The sequence below is a fragment of the Canis lupus genome, chromosome 27, assembly GCF_011100685.1.
Source record: "Canis lupus familiaris isolate Mischka breed German Shepherd chromosome 27, alternate assembly UU_Cfam_GSD_1.0, whole genome shotgun sequence".
Classification (NCBI taxonomy): domain Eukaryota; kingdom Metazoa; phylum Chordata; class Mammalia; order Carnivora; family Canidae; genus Canis; species Canis lupus.
The window spans coordinates 12,709,768-12,717,668 of record NC_049248.1 but is presented as its reverse complement, the minus strand read 5'-3'; the positions used below and the strand labels follow the sequence as shown (position 1 = coordinate 12,717,668).

General features: G+C 44.4%; 1 pseudogene; it reads right to left on the bottom strand.

Moving 5' to 3' along the window:
* Positions 1–7,209: 7,209 nt before the first annotated feature.
* On the bottom strand, positions 7,210–7,607 carry LOC119866322 (annotated as a pseudogene).
* Positions 7,608–7,901: the final 294 nt, after the last annotated feature.

The following is a 7,901-nucleotide window of genomic DNA, read 5'->3' as shown; positions in this document are numbered from 1 at the left end:
CCTCAGGCATCTTAAGACTTAATCACCATGCCTCTGGCGAGGTTCTAGATATCCAAAAGAAAATAGAGTCTGAGGAGGGAGTGAAAGCAGAGAGGACACAACTTTAGGGATTTCTTCCCTTTTCTTGTCTTCCCTGGGACAAGAAACTCAGGAAAACCTCCTGAGAAAGGGGTGACCTGTGTTTTGGTTTTCCTCTTGTTTCTTATTCTCTGGGTGACATGGAGCAGGTCTGAGGCTGTGTGTGTGAGATTTCTGCAGGGAAAGCTACCAGTGACTACATGAACCCATGATTCTTTCTTTTCTTTCTTTCTTTCTTTCTTTCTTTCTTTCTTTCTCTCTCTCTCTCTTCTTTCTTTCTTTCTTTCTTTCTTTCTTTCTTTCTTTCTTTCTTTCTTTCTTTCTTTCTCTTTTTTTTTGTTTTTATTTAAATTCCAGTTAGTTGGGAGTGAGTTCGAGGCCCATGTTGGGTGTAGAGATTGCTTAAATAAACTTTGAAAGAAATCTAAAAAAAAAATTTCCAGTTTGTTAGCATACAGTACAATACTAGTTTCAAGTGTACCATTTAGTGATTCAACAACTACAAACAACAACATCAGACAAGTGCCCTCCCTCATCCCCATCACCCATTCAACCCATCCCCCCACCTACCGACCCTGCGTGGGACCACCAGTCTGTTCTCTATAGTTAAGAGTCTGTTTCTTGGCTTTCTTCTCTCTTCTTCCCCCCCCCCCCATGATCATTTGTTTTGTTTATTAAATTCCACAGTATGGAGGTTCCTCAAAAAGTTAAAAATAGAACTACCCTATGATCCAGCAATTGCACTACTCGGTATTTACCCAAAGGATACACCCATTATTCTCCACTTTGCCACTGACTTCAGATTTCCTGCCTTGTTCTCTCAGCACTCTTCTACCCTCCTTTTAACTTCTTTTCCTCCTCCATTCCCTTTATTAATACACTAGCCCAGCACCAAGCCAGGGGTCCCCAAATACAAAATTTAAGGAGATACCTACACAACCCTGAGAATTAGTATCTCCTTAAATTGTGAGTCCTGGGCACCTTGTTTGCCTCTCCTAGTCTCAGCCCTGCCCCAGAATGCCCTGTGGGATCTGGTTGTGGGGGAGCCAAGAGGGAACAGGAGTGGAAACTGGGAGGATGAGATGGATAGCTGAATAATTTTGAGATGCCCCTCATGGAGACAGGGGGCGGTGGTCAGGAGGTAAAATCATTCATTTGCTAGGTCTCTTGTCCTAGACTAAAATGGTCTGGAGAACAAGGTTGAAGGCCCACAGAATCAATGGAAGAAATGGTATAAAGGGTGTCTGGAGACACAGGTATGACTCCAAATCTGGCTTTGAGTGTTACCTGGCTTCAAGTGACAGGTAGCACTGTTAAGGGACACAGAAGGGAAGCTCACATGACTGGAAATGAGATGAGAAGAGAGAGCCTTACAATAAGGGTGCCTTGTTCCCCACAAAAGAGAGGTTGGTCTGATACTGGAGAGGACCTTCATTCAGCTGCAAGGCCAGCAAGGGGTCTTTTTTTTTTTTAAGATTTTATTTATTTATTCATGAGAAACGGAGAGATAGAGAGGCAGAGACACAGGCAGAGGGAGAAGCAGGCTCCACACAGATAGCCTGACGTGGGACTCCATCCCAGGTCTCCAGGATCACACCCTGAGCCAAAGGCAGCATTAAACCACTGAGTCACCCGGGCTGCCCGAGGGATCATTTTCCATGAGGATGGGCCTGGAGCAGCTTCAGTGTGGGAGTCCCAGAACCCCATCCTAGCTGACACCTCCCTTACCCATGCCACGGCCCAACACTGCCAGGATCCCTACTCTTTTTCCCCTTTTTTTAGGTAGAGTCCGTGCCCAGTGTGGAACCCAGCGGAAGGCTTGAAGTCATGACCCTGAGGTCAAGACCTGAGCTGACATCAGGAGCTGGACGGTTAACGGACTGAACCACCCTGGTACCCCATGATCCCCACTCCTGATTGTAGGAATAAACCAGGAACAGAAGTCCTGGTCCTGGCCACTTAACCAACACTACCTCAGAATTCAGGAACCTCAGGCCCAGGACTTCCCCTTTCTTTCCTTTCACTTCTTCATTAGTGAGATGGAAGGTGGCACCTGTCCCCTTCCCTGACCTCAATTAAATTTCATTTCAGAAGCACCTGAGTCAGTAGAAGAAAAGGATGAGAGAATTTTATTTCCTCAGGGCATTACATTAATGGAAATGCAAGTGTCCATGACTCACAGCTCCCACTACCCCTGCGTGCTCGCAAATAGAGGCTTTTTCATTCATTCGCTAAACCACACAGGAAGCATTTGAGAGCCAACTACGCACCAAGCATTGTAAGGCATATAATACAAATACGGTCTCTATCCCCTGAAGGCAACTTCTATGCTTGTTCAGCCATTTAACAGCTGTGGATGATCTTCTGCATCACTGTGGGGGACTCCAAAGATAACTGCCTTTACGACACTTGGTTTGGTTTGGTTTGGTGGCCGGGTGGGCAGTAATGAAGCAAAAGCAACACATTGCGGTAGGTGTTGCTTGGGAGAAACACACAGGGACCACCGCTGGGCACCAGGTGTGAACACTCCCCACTGCATTCGGGTTAGCCCTCACCCAGGGGAGAGGCTTCAATGGTGAGTGGATGCTTTTCACATGGGGAGGGAAGAGGGGTGAGGAATGGGGAGAACTTTCCAGGCAGAGTGGAGGAGTTACACTGCCACAAGCCAAGGAACGCCAGGATTGACAGGTGCCAGCAGCAGCCGGGGGAGAGAGCTGGGAGGGTTTCTCCCCTGGACCTCCGGAAGGAACCACCCCTACCAACCCCTGGATTGCAGACTTTGAGCCTCCAGAACATGAAAGAATAAACTTCTGTTGTTTTAAGGCACCCGGTCGGTGATACGTTGTGACAGCAGCCCTAGGAAACTAATACACTGCAGAAATGTGAGCACTTTTGTATCTGCTGGCTGGTTGTGTGACCTGCTAAAATTATGAGCCTACCCAGCACAGCCCGGCCCAGCCCGGGAGTCTCAAGGGCCGAATGTTGAAGTGGCCTTGGTTTCGCCTTCCCACCTCCGCCAGGTGGAAGGGAGAGGAGTGGAGTGTGCAAAGGGTAAACACATGTGGCTTGGGAGAGATGATACTTGAAGCCCTGGAATGCAGTCTGCGGGGAAGCAGGGCTTAAGGTCAGTCTGCTGGCCAAGCACCAGCTCTGCCTGTCTCACGGCTCTAGGCTCTAGTTATCAGACAGTGGACAAGGCCCTGGTTACAACCAAGGCTTCCCCCACTGTTTCTGGAATTGACTTTTAAGACTGGGCTCATACCCCGGGGTCTTAATTCACGAGGAGAGCTATGAGCTGAAGCTGCCATGCTGAAACCAGAGAGGCACTGCCAGTAACCCCAAGGCTACCTTAGAGAATCTCATCCCATGAAGTGCCCAGACTGGTTCAGTTCTGAGAAACCCAATGCAGCTTCAGGGAGTCTCCTCCTCCCATGAGATCTCGCCCCGTGGATCTGTTCTGACCTCTCTCTCTCCTCTCCCATTCCATTCTCCCTCTCTCTCTCTTTCTTTCTCTCTCTCTTTCTCTCCCTCCCTCCTTCCCTATCTCTCCCTCTCTTCTCTCTCCTCCTCTCCCCTCTCTCTCAGGCTGTGCTCAGCCCAAGAACTTAAAATGAACTTGAATGATTGAACTTTGTTGTTAGGAAGACCTGGCCTGAATCCCACTAACAGCTCCTGGTCTGTTTCCTCATCTGAAAGAAGGGAGCCCGTAACATTTAATTCACAGGATTGCCATGCACATCAAATAGAACTACATCCAGCACCTAGCAGGTATTCAGTAATACTCATTTACTCACTCTTGGATTTCGGGCACTGAAGGCAGTGAGGCAACTTCTTGAGTCTGTATGTGAAAGACAAGCAAAATGGTGATGCTGGCAAAATCGCCTTTCAGCATTGTCTTTGTCAGGCCTCCCCCTCATTTCCAGTTACCCAAATGTTCTTATACTTTCCATATGTTGCTCAACCAAAAAAAATTTCATTTAGACTTAAGTGTTAAAGAACTGCCAAGATTGCCAATTGCCCATCTTCGGAGTATTTTCTATTTAATAGAATGGCCTACTGATTTCACTCAGCAGTAAAAAGGAATGAACCACTGATACACACACCACCATGGATGAATCTCAAAAACATTATATTGAGCAAGAGAATGAAGAGTGCCTACTGTACACTTCCAGTTCTATAAAATTCTACAACAAGCAGAATTTATCTATGATGTCAGAAAACAGATAGGTGCTTGTTCAGGATTGAAGGTGGGGGCTGAGGATTTCCTGCCAAGGGACACAAGGGAATGTTTTTGGGGTAATGGATGTGTTCTATTTTCTTCATTGGGGTAGTGGTTACAGAGCTGTATGCATTTATCGAAACAAAAAAAAACTGAGCCCTTAAAAATGGTTGCATTTGATTTTATGTAAATGCTCCATCCATGCGAATAAGGAGAAAATTAAAAAAAAAAAAGGCCTATTAAATAGGGTGATGCTTAACACTAAAAAATTCATCACTGAGAGTAGAATTCTAGGGAAACTGAGTTAAACAGAGCCAGGCCACAGAGGACATTTCAGGAGAACATCCTGGCCTGGCAAAAAATCTTTCCAGACATAAGAAACTATTTTGGAAGTGTGCCTCAGACCCCTAAACATTTAGGGCTCTGTGGTGACCCACACTCCCACCTATTTGTTCCGCACTCCCTGATTTAAGGATTTGAGCTGAGGATATTTCATCATGCAAGAAATATGTACTGAATATCTCTACATTCCCAGCACTCTTCCAGAAGGGAGGGATTCCACGGTGAGAACCAGACAAAATCTGTCCTCATGGAAGCTTCCTTTTTTGTGGAGGGAAGAAAACAATAACAAGATAAATAGATTATGTTCAGCAGAGCGGGGAGGAAGGATTGGAGGAACAGATGCTACATTTTCTAGGGTCCAGGGAAGCCCTGGAGGAGAGGCTGCCTTTGGGCAAAGACATGAACACAGAAAGAGGAGGTGCCTGGTGGATATCTACGGAAAGCATTCCTGGCAGAGGGAAGAGCAGTGCACACCCTCAGCTGGGTGCCTTCACAGAACAGCAAGGAAGCCCCAGGAACCGGGGAGGAAGGTGCAAAGCAGAGAGAAGGAACTTAAGTCAGAAAGGAGGAGGGGAGGGAAGAAGGTGCAGATCACCTAGGCCCTTGTAAATCCTCAAGGCTTCTTTGGCTTTCACTGAGACAGGAAGCCTGGCGGCGAGGGGTGACATTTACAAGGGTCACATTCCCTGTGTTGAGAGTGCACATGGGTGGGGGGGCGGTAGGGGGTGCTAGGGACAGGGCTGGTGAAGCCTGGCAGCAGGATGCCAGTAGGAGCCTATTGCTAGAGAAGAAGTCCACTTGGAACAGCTGGAACAGTGGGGACAGTAAAAAGTGACCAGATTCTAATACATTCTGATGATAAAGCCAACAGGCCTTAATGAATTGAATGTGGGCTAGAAAAGGAATAAACAAGTCAAGGAGGTTTCTAAGGTTTGAGGCTTTGGATATACAGTTGACCCTTGAACAACGCAGGGGTTGGGGCGCCTACTCCCTGCACAGTCGAAAACCCAAGTATAACTTTTGGCTCCTCCAAAACTTAACTGCTAATAGCCTCCTGTTGACCAGAAGCCTTACTAATAACATAAGTAGTTGATTAACACATATTTTGTGCGTTATGTGTATCATGTACTGTATTATTATAATAAAACTAGAGAAAAAAAGTGTTATTGAGACCATCAAAAAGAAGAGAAAATCCATTTGCAGTACTGAACTGGAGTTATTGAAAAAGCTGCATGTGTAAGTGGAATTGCACAGTTAAACCAGTGTCGTACATGGGTCAACCTCAATTGAGAAGATAATCCTTTTGTTATCTGTGTTATTAAGAAACAACAAGGGCCCTTATTACTACCTTATTCTCTAAACTAAATGACTGTATTTTCAAAATAAAAAATGAAACAATGTGAACTACCAAACAGCTTTGTGCCACACACAAGCACAAGGGGCAGTTTCAAAAATATAAAGATTTAAATGTTGAAATTTCTTAATTTTTTTTAAAGATTTTGTTTATTTATTCATGAGACAGAGAGAGAGAGAGAGAGAGAGAGAGAGACTGAGAGAGAAAAGCAGGCTCCATGCAGGGAGCCCGATGTGAGATTTGATCTCAGGACTCCAGGACCATGCCCTGGGCTGAAGGCAGGCGCGAAACCACTTGCCACCCAGGGATCCCCAAATATTGAAACTTCTGAGACATTTTATGTTCTCATTCATTTGGGGAATATAAATAATAGTGAAAGGGAATATAAGGCAAGGGAGAAGAAATGTGTGGGAAATATCAGAAAGGGAGACAGAACGTAAAGACTGCTAACTCTGGGAAACGAACTAGGGGTGGTAGAAGGGGAGGAGGGCGGGGGGTGGGAGTGAATGGGTGACGGGCACTGGGTGTTATTCTGTATGTTAGTAAATTGAACACCAATAAAAAATAAATTAAAAAAAAAAAAAAAAGGGAGACAGAACATAAACACTCCTAACTCTGGGAAACGAACTAGGGGTGGTGGAATTGGGAGGTGGGCAGGGGGTGGGGGTGAATGGGTGACGGGCACTGAGGGGGGCACTTGACGGGATGAGCACTGGGTGTTATTCTGTATGTTGGTAAATTGAACACCAATAAAAAAATTAATTTATTAAAAAAATAAATAAAGGCTATGGGGCTAGTTGTGGGATGAACATTTGAAACTGGGAGGATCCCATAAAATGTTATAACCACCAACTTTTCCCAGCAGAATTATAGAACTAATTTTTTCATGGATTCTCAAAAGAATCATGAAATCATAGATTATTTCTTGGTCAACCCACTTGCACCATCATGCTGGGTGAATTGGAATACCTTCTCAGTGAAGGAGTTTGGTGACACAATCAGATATTAAGATTTAGAAACTCACATGAAATTTGTCAGTCTTGGAATAGATTAGAATAAGTCAGTCATCATTTAGCCAAAGGGGGGAAATATGACAGGAGCATAAATGATCACTTTTTTTTTTTAACCGAAAGCATTTTTATTTTAGTCTTCAGAGGACAAACTGTTCTTCTTTTTCCAAAATAATAATGATTAACTTACAAAACTGGGCATTTACAATGCATCTTCAAAACATTTGCCTTTAATGGGAAACTTAGCTTTACAGAATCCAAACATAAAAAGGGTAACAAAAATCACTTTTGTTGTCATTATAGGACAAAAGAGAGTAAGTTAATCCATTCATACTTCAGGATCTTCTCCTCCAAGAACCAGCATTGTTATATTATTTCCATTTAGCAAAATTTGATCTAATTTAGTGATCCTTCTTCCTTCTGGTGTGATTTCAAACTCAGTGACATTCTCCAGTACCATGTTGACAAAGTCATCAAATCGCAAAAGTGTGCCAACAATTTCCTTATCACTCTTCAACACAATGTGAATTCTTGATCCTATACATTTGTCCACAAGCTCTAGAGGCAGTAGCTACCATGAGTTAGCGGTAGCGTTAGCCACCATGGCTACGCTGGAAGAATGGTAACTTTTTCTATATTGCTTTTATTCCCGGGTGCCATCTTCCATGAGTTTAAAGTCATAGGATTTTCTTCACAAGGGCTTGCCAGCAATGATTCATTTAGAGTCCCAGCATAAAACCAGAAATTCTTTCCTCTGCCTTCAATCCACAACATTAATCTCCTGGCAAATAAGATGAAAGGGAAGAAAACATTTCTACTCACCTGGGTTGGAGTACTCCAGAGTTTCAACTTCGGAAGACACAGAAGACTTTTATTTCTAAAACTGTTTTCTACCAAA